Here is a 12,413-nt window from a genome sequence, read left to right on the forward strand (position 1 = left end):
AAGGAAGGACGGGAGGGAGGGAGGGAGGGAGGGAGGAAGGGAGGGAGGGAGGGAGAGAGGGAGGGAGGGAGGGAGGGAGAGAGGGAGGGAGGGAGAGAGGGAGGGAGGGAGGGAGGAATCAAGGAATGAAGGAAGGAAGGAAAGAAGGAAGGAAGGAAAGAAGGAAGGAAGGAAGGAAGGAAGGAAGGAAGGAAGGAAGGAAGGAAGGAGGGAGGGAGGGAGGGAGGGAGGGAGGGAGGGAAGGAAGGAAGGAAGGAAGGAAGGAAGGAAGGAAGGAAGGAAGGAAGGAAGGAAGGAAAAAAGAGAGAAGAAATGGTGCAGCCTGTGGTCCCCAAAACCTAACCAGGAGTGATCCTTGAGAACAAAGCCAGGTATAAGCTGTGAGCACTGCTGTATGTTGCCCCAAAATAAACAAACAACAACAACAATAACAAGAAAACATATTTAAAGAACAAGCATTCTCTACCCAGTGAGGAGCATCGGAGAAGCAGGATGATTAGATCTGTATTTTACAAGGAAGACTCTGCCATCTGTGTGTTAGAGGCAAAGGAGCCAATTTAAAGGTCATTCCAGCAAAGAATGTCTAGAGTATGAGCAAAGGTGATAAGTTGGAGACACAGACAAAGGGGTAGCTAAGGCTCCCCTGAGATTCTATGGGCAACGGATAAATGTGTGGGTAATGGCTGATGAGGAACATTCTGAGGATGGTTGGATTTGGGTGATTAGGTAGATGATGGTATCATTGAGAGAAACTGGAAGGGAAACTGGCAGAAGACTATTCTAAAAAATCCTGGAAGCACATGTATGAGAAGGATAGATTTTCCCCATAAGACAGAATCTGGGAAAGAAGGTAAACATGAGTGGAGGAATTCTACCCAAATCTGGTTCCTTGTTGGGAAATTGAGATTGCATGTGATTGGTTTCTACATCTATAAATTGCTTCATATGGCAATTATAATTCATTAATTAATTAATTCTGCAGTGGTTCCTGCTGGTTCCTGTGACTAGCTGCAGTGTGCCTTGGAACTAGGACGGACATGTGCTAGGCCCTCCAACTCAGATTCTTCGCAGGGCACAAGTCACACGCCTACCAGCACTCATCAGAACAATAGCTTGTTTCACACTCCCGTGGCAGGCCAGGAAGGCTGCCAGCCATTTAATTCACAGTGCCTGGACTTGATCCCCCCCAAAAATAAAATTCCAATCCAAACACAAAATACACTTCCAACTGCTAGGGGATTGAAAGAGTACTTCCTCCCCTCCCCTGCCCTGACCCACCAGTTTGGTTTTATTTCACAGATTTAAATATAAACCCAAGAACTCCCCCAAATGGCTGTGATACTGTGATTCCTAAGGAACTTATAAATTGGCTACTTATATAAAGATTTCTCATATGTACTTGATCCATAGTTCCTGCCTCTGGCTCCCCCAAAGCCTTGGAATTTTCTCAGTGTTACTGGTAGCTTTGGGCTGGAGCAATAGCACAGCAGGTAGGGCATTTGCCTTGCATGCGGCCAACCCGGGTTCGATTCCTCCACCCCTCTCAGAGACCCGGCAAGCTACCAAAAGTATCCTGCCCAATGGCAGAGCCTGGCAAGCTGCCTGTGACATATCCAATATGCCAAAAACAGTAACAAGTCTCACAATAGAGATGTTACTGGTGCCCACTCGCGCAAATCAATGAACCACGGGAGGACAGTGCTACAGTGCTACTGGTAGCTTTGACTGTTTGTGAAGGTAATTCTGGGTAAATACATGTGAGAATGGGAGCTGGTTGCCAAGAAAATAACGTGATTAGAGTGTGCCAGTCCTACTGCTCAGAGGGCATGGGAGAGGGACTGAAGATTAAGAAAAATTGTCAAAGTCCATTGAGTTAACCATTATGCCTCTGAATGAAAAATCCATAATAATTTAAGAGGGCAGCTTTGGAGGGCTTCTGGGTTGGTGAACACATGAAAGTCTGGGGTGAACAGCTTGCCTGGAGTGGGACGGAGGAAACCCTGAGCCATTTCTCTACACTTTGCCCTGTAATCTCTTCCATCAGACTCTTCCTCTTACATCCTTTATAATAAACCAGTGATCAGGAGAGAAATGGGTTTCCTGAATTCTGAGAGCCATTCTAGCAAATTGTCCTCAGGAGGTTTTTCTGGGAACTTCTGATTTAAAAGCAGTTGGTCAGAAGTACAGGAATTAACATGGGCTTGTAACAGGCACAAGGAGTCTGAGAAAGAATCACGGCCCCTTCCATTCTGTTATTGGTTAGACAGAGAGCATAAAACCCCAGGGGCTTACAACTGATATCTGAAATCAAGGGCATTCTAGGGAGTCTGAGACCTTAACTCATAGAATCTCATGCCATCTCCAGGTAGATAGAATTAGAATTGAGCTTAAATGAATTCTCAAACAGCCTGTTCTCACGAGTGTGTGAAAAACCAATGCCCATTCCCATCAGAAACTGGTCTTGGAGCACACCAGTGCATAATAATGAATCCATGTATTTCAACAATATTTCCTCTCAAAACTAAGGAAAAGATAATGTCATTCTACTCCAAAAGTATATGACTGCTGTCATTCAAAATCCTAAAACTCTAGACCCTGGGATGTGGCTCAACAGTAGAACAGTTGCCTTGCAAGCATGTGACGGGATTCAACCCCACCCAAATGCTGAGTACAATGCCAGAAATACTGTCCTGAGACCCATTGTATTTACTCGTTTTGGCATATCGAATACGCCACGGATAGCTTGTCAGGCTCTGCCGTGCGGGCGGGATGTTCTCAGTAGCATGCCAGGCTCTCCGAGAGGTATAGAAGCTTTTAGGGCGACCTCTATTCACTCTTGCAGGTGTTCCCATGGTTCAAACCATATTTGAACCCTATCAAATATGGCGCGGCAATCCATTAAGATGGGTATTAAGTGTCTTATGATGTTTTGCTTGGCCACTTTGCTCCAGAAAGCATCCTGGAGGTGGTGGCGGCTGGGTAGTGGAGGTAGCGAAGGTCTGCCAGGCAAGGTATTTATCTGGTACCGGTAGGGTGTGTCTTCTGTGTGGAATCCTTGAGTCACCAGCGAATGGTGGAAGCAGATAGGACAGAGCAGGGTGGGGCTCCTGGTTTTAATCCCTTGGTCGCCGGAGATTGGTGGGAGCAGGCAAAGGATCTCTGTTCCCGGGTCCCTTGAGCCTGGAGTCCAAGGTCACAGAGTTCCGCTTACCTGGTTCTGTGGAGCTTCACTCATGCATGAGTCTCGGCCCGAGAGTGAGTGTGGAAAGGTCAGACTAATAGCTGAATCTCATGAAGACAATGTTTATGAGAAACAGTCTTGTTCCTGACATTCCATTCACTCTCAATGGAACAAACATCTCTGAATGCAACAGTTATGTGTACCTAGGTCAAGAAGTCAACATGACCAATGACCTGGCACCTGAGTTGCTCAGGAGGAAGACAGCAGCTTGGAACGCCTTCAAGAGTGTCGAAGAAATAGCTAAGAGGGTGAAGAACCTCTGGCTCCAGGCACATCTCTTCAATTCCACTGTTCTTCCTGCACTAACATACATCTCAGAGACCTGGGCCCTATGAAAACAGGATGAGAACACTATTCGGGTCTCCCAAAGAGGAATCGAAAGAGCTATGCTTAGAGTATCATACTTCACTCAAATGAGAGAAAGAATACGGAGTTCCGAACTCTGTTGATGGTTAAGAATCAGGGATGCTGTCCCATTTGCCAAGGCGTCGAAAATCAGATGGACTGGACACATAATGAGATTTGGAATGACGACTGGACTGAGCCATTACCAACTGGATTCCATGGGACGTCAAAAGATCATGTGGCCGCCCACCTACGAGATGATCAGACTTCTTCATCCAGACCCTGAAAGATTGGTTTGAGGCTCTTTGTGTTCCTAGAACGAGCACACGCCATTGGGCTACACTAGCACGCGACAGGGACGAATGGAAACGTTACTAGTGCCCTCTTGAGCAAATCAATGAGTAACGGGTTGTCAAGTGATCAAGTGATCAGGAGACTGTCTTAAGACCCCTGGTACCACAACAAGAATGTGATCTCTATGGGCGTCAAAACAATAATATAGTGGGAAGGTCAATGTCAGGTGTGACCCAAAAGGAAGAAAGAAAGGAAGGAAGGAAGGAAGGAAGGAAGGAAGGAAGGAAGGAAGGAAGGAAGGAAGGAGAAGGGAAGGGAAGGGCAGGGCAGGGCAGGGCAGGGCAGGGCAGGGCAGGGCAGGGCAGGGCAGGACAGGGAAGGGAAGGGAAGGGAAGGGAAAGGAAGGGAAGAAAGAGAGAAAGAGAGAGAAAGAGAAAGAAAGAAAGAAAGAAAGAAAGAAAGAAAGAAAGAAAGAAAGAAAGAAAGAAGGAAACTAATGTGATTTCTGGGACACCACAACCCTGTGTGTGTGCGCCCAACCAAGCATGAAAACCCAAAATAGTAGCATCACCACACCAACAGCAAAAAGGAAAAGAAAGGAAAGGGGGGTTAAAAATAAAACTAACACAAAAGTTGAAGCCCACCCTTTGTGCCCTGGATGCCTAGTCTTTAGCAGCAGAGTTGTTGGCAGCAGAGTTCATGGATAGAAGAGGAACCGGGAGTCAGGTCCCTGGATTCTCACTCTGGATGGGTCACTGCTGAGGCAGGTCAGTGCTGAATCATTGCGTGGCCTTGAGCAAGACACAGCTCCTCTTGACCTGGTTGTCTAGGTCCAAATGGGAGTGATAATGGCTAAGTCTAAATGAAGGTCATGATCCCACTTCTGGCACGTCCCTCCTCTTGGTCTTAGCTGCCAATCTTTTCTTCAGCTGATTGTCACTCAGGGTCTTTCTCAAAGAAGTCCACTCCAGTCCATTCATCCAGTATTTCTACTCATTAAACTTCTGAACCCATGGTCCACTTAGGAATAGTTAATGCAGAGAATTCCTCGGTGACATGCGTCAGACTCGCCATTGGTCATTTGACTTGCTCAGGCAAACAGCAATCATACCGGGGTTGAAGGACATCATCATGGCAGCCAACAACCCCCCACCCCACCCCCCAGCAATGCTGTCAAACACAAGCAGGACTTGGCTCGAAAGGATCCTGGAGGACTCATCTTTTAAACGGATATCCAGTCTGGAACATATCCTGTCCTGATGCTGTTCCTTCCACAAAGTTCCCTACCACATCTCCCCCCCCCCCCCTTTTTTTCTTTTTGGGTCACACCCAGCAATGCTCATGGGTTACTTCTGGCTCTGCACTCAGGAATCACTCCTGGCAGTGCTCGGGGGACTATATGGGATGCTGGGGATCGAACCCGGGTTGTCCGGGTGCAAGGCAAACACCCTATCCATTCTGCTATCACTCCAGCTCCATCTCTCCCTCTTGAATCCAAGCAGCTGTCTCACGTGGCCACAGTTTTCCCTTCCTACAAGATTCTGCTCCCAACAGAATGAGACTTCTGGAATGCTGCATCCAGCCATTCTTCTAATCCAAATGTCCAGTATTCCATTCCACTCAATAAATTCCAAGGCCCCACGTGACCTGCACCTTGCCCATGGTCAGGGGGCTCATTTCCTTCTGTTTCTCAGTCATTCGCTGTTGACTTCCACAAACTGCTCTCTCAGTCTCGCTGTTTTCATTAAGACTCCCTACTCCCTTTCCTGCTGGCATTCGCTACCTCCTGTCTTTGGACATGGATTCCTTTCTCCTTTTCTTCTTAGCAGTTTGTCAGATCCCAGTATAATATTGTGCATTTATTCTTTGCTTTGTTTCCACTACTAAAAAAATGGGACTTCGTCTACCTTCTCCTACATCCCGTCCCTGTAATAATGACCAACACAGATTCTCTCCTAATAGACATTTCCTTAGATAATGGTTAACACGTTAAGTTTAATTAGCATCATACTCTTTCACCCAGGTCACCTCAACTTTTTATCTATTTATTTTATTTTGTTTTATTTTTTGCTTTTTGGGTCACACCTGGCAATGCTCAGGGGTTAATCCTGGCTCTGCACTCAGAAATTACTCCTGGCGGTGCTCAGGGGACCATATGGGATGCTGGGAATCGAACCCAGATTGGCCACGTGCAAACCAAGCACCCTACCCACTGTACCATCACTCCAGCCCCACCCCCCTTCAATTTTTTAAAGGCCACTTTAATGTTTTAGTCCTAGAAGGAAAAACTTTTGGGGGCTTATTTGAGATTTTGTTGAATACTATGAATTCCCTCCTGAAAATATGTACATATTCCCAGAAACCTTACAAATAATGTTAGGGAAATGATAAACCTCTTCAGTCTAACTAGAAATGTTTCGTGGGGAATGAATCCCCAGTTCTAGACCAATACGTCACTCCATAGTAAGAGATCTTGAGACTCAGAGAAGAAAGAGGATGTTCAGGTACAAGGCTGACCATCACTGATGATGAGATGCTGGCTTCAGCAACAGAAAGTCAAACTTGGCCCTGAGTCCTTCCCCAGAGAGTTCTTCAATAGAGAAATGGAAAGTCAATTGGAAAGGAATTGGATTAAAGTCATGGTTCTTATACTTAATTGAATTTGGTTTTTTCCAGCACTCTTCAGGTCTTATAAATTTCATTCTTCAGTTACAAAATGAGGAGAATAATGCTACTATCTTCAAAGCTAGCAAAATCAGACTGAGGTTTCCAGCATCCCATCTCTCTGACCAACCCTCTGAACTCATGGGATTATGTTGGACAAATCTAGGTAATCCAGGATAATCTCCCTATATTAAGGCCGGAGATGAGCAACTTAATTCCATGCATAACCTTGTTTTTCATTATATAATGTGCACATTCAGAGGAGTAGCACACAGGTCATTAGGGGGAACCACTATTTTGTGTGGCTCAGTCTCCTAATGGGATCACATCCTGTTACCTCTCACAGCTCCAGGCTCCAGGCAGTCACACTCATCTTTCTGAAATATAATATGGTCATGTTGCAATCATGGAAAAACCAGTCCAGTAAAGATATAAAATGTATTCAATTTGATTTTATTTATTTACTTTTTGCTTTTTGGGTCACACCAGGTGATGCTCAGGGGTTACTCCTGGCTCTGCACTCAGGAATTACTCCTGGTGGTACTCAGAGTACCATATAGGATGCCAGGGATTAAATCCAGGTCAACGGCACGCAAGGCAAATGTCCTATCCACTCTACTCTTCCTTTGGCTTTTTAACCTTTCCAGTTAGCTAATTTCAGCTAGCCACAGAATCTTTGCACTACAGCAGAAATTGGGAGCAGGAGCCCCAAGTAATTTAGCAGAGATGAGTAGATCATAAATCATAAAGTTAAGACGAGAACAGAACAAGTGTACAAGTTTAATAAGGTTGCATGAACAGGAACCAGGAATATACAAAAAAATAAGTAGATGGGATTTAAAACAAATTTTACTAATCACTGATTGTACCAACTATTATATATATATACATATATATATATATATATTTGAAATGGAAAAGTATCCCCCTCTCCCCTAACCCAGAGCAGTGTAGCAAATAGCTAATGTATAAAACGCTGAGTGAACTCCTCATGCATAAGAAATCTGGATTGCCTGCCTCGTACTTCTCGAGTGCTGCCTGTTTTTCTCTCAGTACTTCTGTAACAGCACAAACCACTCCTTCTTCTCAAGATACATTTCAGCTAGAAAGCTACCACTCGTTCTTCAGCCCACAGCCAAGTTCCAACTCCCTCTGTGAGGTTATCGTAGATCTCCTTGACTGGAACACAAAGATTGCACCCACTTCCACTTTCCTGGAGCTTAGCACAGTTTGCAACATTACATTTGCTTGCCCATCTTTCCAGCTCATGACAGCTTCTTCCAGAAGGTAAGGACACCTCATCACTCTTATCACCAGCACTGTCACTGTCACTGTCACTGTCCTCCTGTTGTTCATCGATTTGTTCGAGCGGGCCCAGTAACATTGTGAGACTTGCGTGTTTGGCATATCAAATACGTCATGGGTAGCTTGCCAGGCTTTGCCGTGCAGGCAAGACACTCTCGGTAGCTTGCCGAGCTCTCTGAGAGGGGCGGAGGAATCGAATTTGAATCGACCAGGTTGGCCACTTGTAAGGAAAACGCCCTACCTGCTGTGCTATCGCTCCAGCCCATCACCAGCACAGGCACACAGTAATTAGGAATCCTTGTGAAATGGGAGGATAAAAGTATATTTTCTCTGTACAATAGAGGACACTGATGCTTGTAAGGCTGGAGGACTTGGTCAAGGTGACAAGACTTATAAGTGGGGGGAGGGAAGATGAGCTTGCATTTGACCCAGGTTTGGCTATTGAAAACCCAGGCCTCATTCTGTCTGTGTTTCAGGCTACTGATATAGAAGTGGGGCTTACCAACCCACAGAGGCTGGTTCTGTGCTTCTTTAAAGGAAATATGAAGGTGGTATTGGTCCCTACTGCTTGCAGGTGGGCTCATGTTTTGAACCTTTGGTCACATCCTCCTGGCCACACAAGTGAGAGCTTAGCTTCCTCTGAGCCTCACTGTTGGTCTGCTGTTGCCCAGCTATGACTGCCCTATGTTAGAGTCCAGGGTAGCCCAGACATCCAATGCATGCATGAACCTTGTCTCTGCAGCAGTGGGGCACAAAGATGGGGCTGGGGTTGAAAGATTCAGGCAGAGGAAGGAGACTGCATAGAACAGAGCCTCAGAATGGACCGATGGCTATGGGGTCCCAGAAGGGCTTGCCTCTTCTCTGGAGCTTTTGTCCCCACATGTAGAACCTGGGGACTGGGGACTGAGGGAATGTGAGGGCCCACTCTGACACTGATTCTCCTGCGCATTAGAAGATGTTCTTTGAGCCCAGACTTCTTGGGCAGGCTGGAGAGAATACTGAAGAAGGGAGATGATAGAAAATCCTCTTCTAAAGAAATGTTCCCCAGGGCAGGCTCTTGCCCAGACATCATGGTCCTTGCATAGCCTCCTTGGAAGATCATCAGAGGAGGTCCTGGGATATGGCCCTCCCAAGTTGCCACTATTTTAGGCCCAGGCTGCAACCACATGGTGTACTAGCAGGGAAGACATAAGCCTCACACAGGATATGTCGGCTGTGTGTGTCCATGCCTGTGAGTGCACAGGAGGATGTGTAGCTCCTTTTCCCATTGAAGGCAGCAGCTAGGAAGTACACCCCCCCCTCCACTCCCCCGCCTTCAGACCGAGTTAGGCTAAGCAATGTACTTGCTCAATATTCTACAGGCCAAGTGAAGACCTTCAACTTCTGAGGCTAGAAAACTTCCTCTTCTCTCTTGCAATTCTCTTTTATTTTGGGGGAGGGGGGCTGGGGGGCTGCTAGATCCCAGCTAAGCAGTCTGACTCAGATACGCCCTGTTGGTGGGGCCTGGGTAGACACTTTTGTCTAGACTTCCAGAGGCTTGATGTTCTAGTCACTGCCAGCAACCAAGCTACCGAACATCGAAGGGAAGGCATCCTGGACCGAGCCCACCCACCAGCCATGTTTCATCAGACAATCCTGGCCACTAACGCGTGGGGAGCAGGGAAATCACTGAATCAAGCCCTGCCAAGATTCTGACCTGGTAAACCAGGAACTATAATGACAGTGCTCTAAGTTACTATGCTTTGAAGTGGTTTATTTTAAAGGAAAAAAACAGACAAAGATAGTTGGGAATGATCACTGTGGACAAGAACTGAGTGCTGAAAATGGAGAAAGCAGTACCTGTATTGCAAACCACATAGCTGACCCGGGTTCAATTCCCGGCATCCCATATGGTCCCCCAAGCACCGCCAGGAGTAATTCCTGAGTGCAGAGCCAAAAGTAACCCCTGAACATTACCAGGTGTGACCCAAAAAGCCAAGAAAAAAATAAGTGCCTGCCATGCCATAGAAGTAGGCTGGAGGGAGGGAGACAGGAGGGAAACTCAGGCATCGGTGGTGAGAAATGTACACTGGTGAAAAGATGGGTGATGGAACATTATGATGATAGAAACCAAATCATGAACAACTTTGTAACTGTGTATCTCACAGTGATTCAATTACATATATGCGTCGGGGGCAGGGGATGTACACACATACCAACGAGGATGGAGCATGTGTTTCATGTCTCATGTCTCAATTGTGCTTCTTTGTCTATTTATATATACAAAACTGCTGGGCTAAAGAGAAGTACAGCAGGGAAAGTACTTGCTTAGCACTCAACTGACCTGGATTTAAATCTAGCACCAGTCTAGTCCCCTGAGCACCACCAGGAATGATCCCTGCGTGCAGAGCCAGGAGTAAGCCCTGAGCACCGCCATGTATGGCCCCCCCAAATTAAACTAACTTAAATTACACCTGTGTATGTTTCATAGAGGAGAGAAATGTGATTTTATCCCATTTTACACATATCTGTGTTACAGTTTGCACTCTGCTGAAGTTCCAAGGACACCCCTCATGCATTTGTTACTGCAGGAACCCCATTCTCACAGGAGAATGAGCTCCTTCAGGTGAGGCCATGTCACAGCTGCATTAAAGATACCCGGTGTATTGATCATGCCTTTGTTTTTTTGTTTGTTTCTGAACCAAACCCAATAGCAGTGCTCTGAGGCTAATTCTAGCTCTGTGCTCAGGAGGGACCCCCTAGTGGTGCTGCTAGGGACCATATCTGTGGTGGGGGATTTGAACCAGGGTCTGTGGGATGCAAGGGAAGCACTTCAATCCTTGTACCATCTCTCCGGGCACTGGCCATGTCATTTGGTTTTCTATATTCTGATGTCTTCCTTAAATTTTTCGTACTCTGATTTACTTCGTGTATTTTTAATTTATTAGTCATATTCTAATTATTCTAATTTGTTTTCTGCATCCTGATGCTTTTTCCACGTTGGGTATTGATGTCCCTCCCCATGCTGAGCCAGTCAGAGGAGCAAGTGTAGTTGCTATGCTACCAAACACCGATTATTAAAAGGAAGAAGCAAAAAAAATGTGTTTCTATTTTTTGCTTAAATATTTTCTTAACAGTGAAGACCTCTTACTAGAGACCAATTGAAACCCGGCTTTTGAGGCAGAGAGGCAGTAGAGCAGGTAAAATGCCTGCCTTGCACAGGGTAAACCAGGGTTCAATCCCTGGCACTGCATAAGTGCCCCACCCCAACCCCCAGCACCACCAGGAGTGATTCCTGAGTATAGAGTCAGAAGTAAGCACTGCACATATCCTGGCATGGCCAAAAATCATAATTTAAGAAATAAATAAATCAGTTGTATTTTTTTTCCTACAGAGCCAGACAGAGCTTGAGGCTATTTCTGCCCATATCTTTCCTGTGCCAACCAGCCAACTCTATTTGGCCAGAGCTCCAATTGCTCTTTCCTGACTCTCTACCTCTCAGCCAATATCCCTCAGCCCTGATCACACAGTGACACATCTCAGAACCCTGGAACATTCTCTATGTCCCAGAGTCAGTTGAAATCATGATATGAGGCAGCTCTATTTTTTTTATTGAAGCACCGTGAGATAGAGTTATGAAGCTTTCGTGTTTGAGTTTCAGTCATACAATGATCTAACACCCTCCACCAGTGTACATTTTCCACCACTAATGTCCCCAGTATTCCACCCCACCCCCTGTCTCTATGGCAGACAATTTCCCTCTTTCTCTCTCTACTTTTGGGCATTATTATTTGCAATATAGATATTGAGAGGTTATTAGGTTTGGTCCTTTATCTTCTTTCAGCCCACATCTCCCATCCCATGTCTCCCTCCAATCATCACTGACTTAGTGATCCCTTCTCTATTCCAGCTGCCTTCTCCCCCAGCTCATGAGACAGGTTTCCAACCATGGAGGAATCTTCCTGGCCCTTGTCTCTACTGTCCTTGGGTATTAGTGACAGGAGGCTGCTCTAGACCAGCTTACCCACCCTGCTCCTTTCTTCTGCCTGGAATCACAATAAGGTCTCTTGCCTACATTTCCCCTGGATCCCTCTGCCTTCTGACTGACCTGAAATCTTTCCCCAGTGGGCCTACCCTGTGTGCTGTGCTCCTGTGTCCAGGTCTCTTTAGCAGTGAGAATTCCAAATCTCTTCTTTCCTGGCAGACATGCCCAGATCTGTGTGTCTTCCAACATCTCACTCAAGCAAATCTCAAGGGTCAGTACAAGACTTGAGACCACAAGACCATATATGAAGCTCAGCAGATATCCAGGATTACATTAAAATATTGATTTTAAAAAAACTTAATTTTATAAAGCATTGATATACCCAAAGGGGGATTTATGCACAATAGCTAAGTATAGCTAATCAAGTACAGCCACAGACCAAGTGTATTAAACACCTAGCCAAGGAGAAAGGTCACATCAGCCCTGGATGTAATAATAAATCAGATAAGGAGCTTTTCATAAGGTGACCTAAAATATAGATCAGTATTCTTCAATCACCAGACTGTTACTGATCCCCAGGTGTGCAAAGGTTGAAAGTCA

General features: G+C 45.9%; 1 protein-coding gene across 3 annotated transcripts in view; it reads right to left on the minus strand.

Annotated features, from left to right (window-relative positions):
- Positions 1-12,413, minus strand: part of LPIN1 (lipin 1) — a 159,157-nt gene that overhangs the window by 116,090 nt on the left and 30,654 nt on the right. The gene's annotated exons all lie outside the window — the stretch shown is intronic.

The sequence above is a fragment of the Sorex fumeus genome, unplaced genomic scaffold (genome assembly GCF_029834395.1).
Source record: "Sorex fumeus unplaced genomic scaffold, SorFum_2.1 ptg000006l, whole genome shotgun sequence".
In the NCBI taxonomy this organism is placed as follows: domain Eukaryota; kingdom Metazoa; phylum Chordata; class Mammalia; order Eulipotyphla; family Soricidae; genus Sorex; species Sorex fumeus.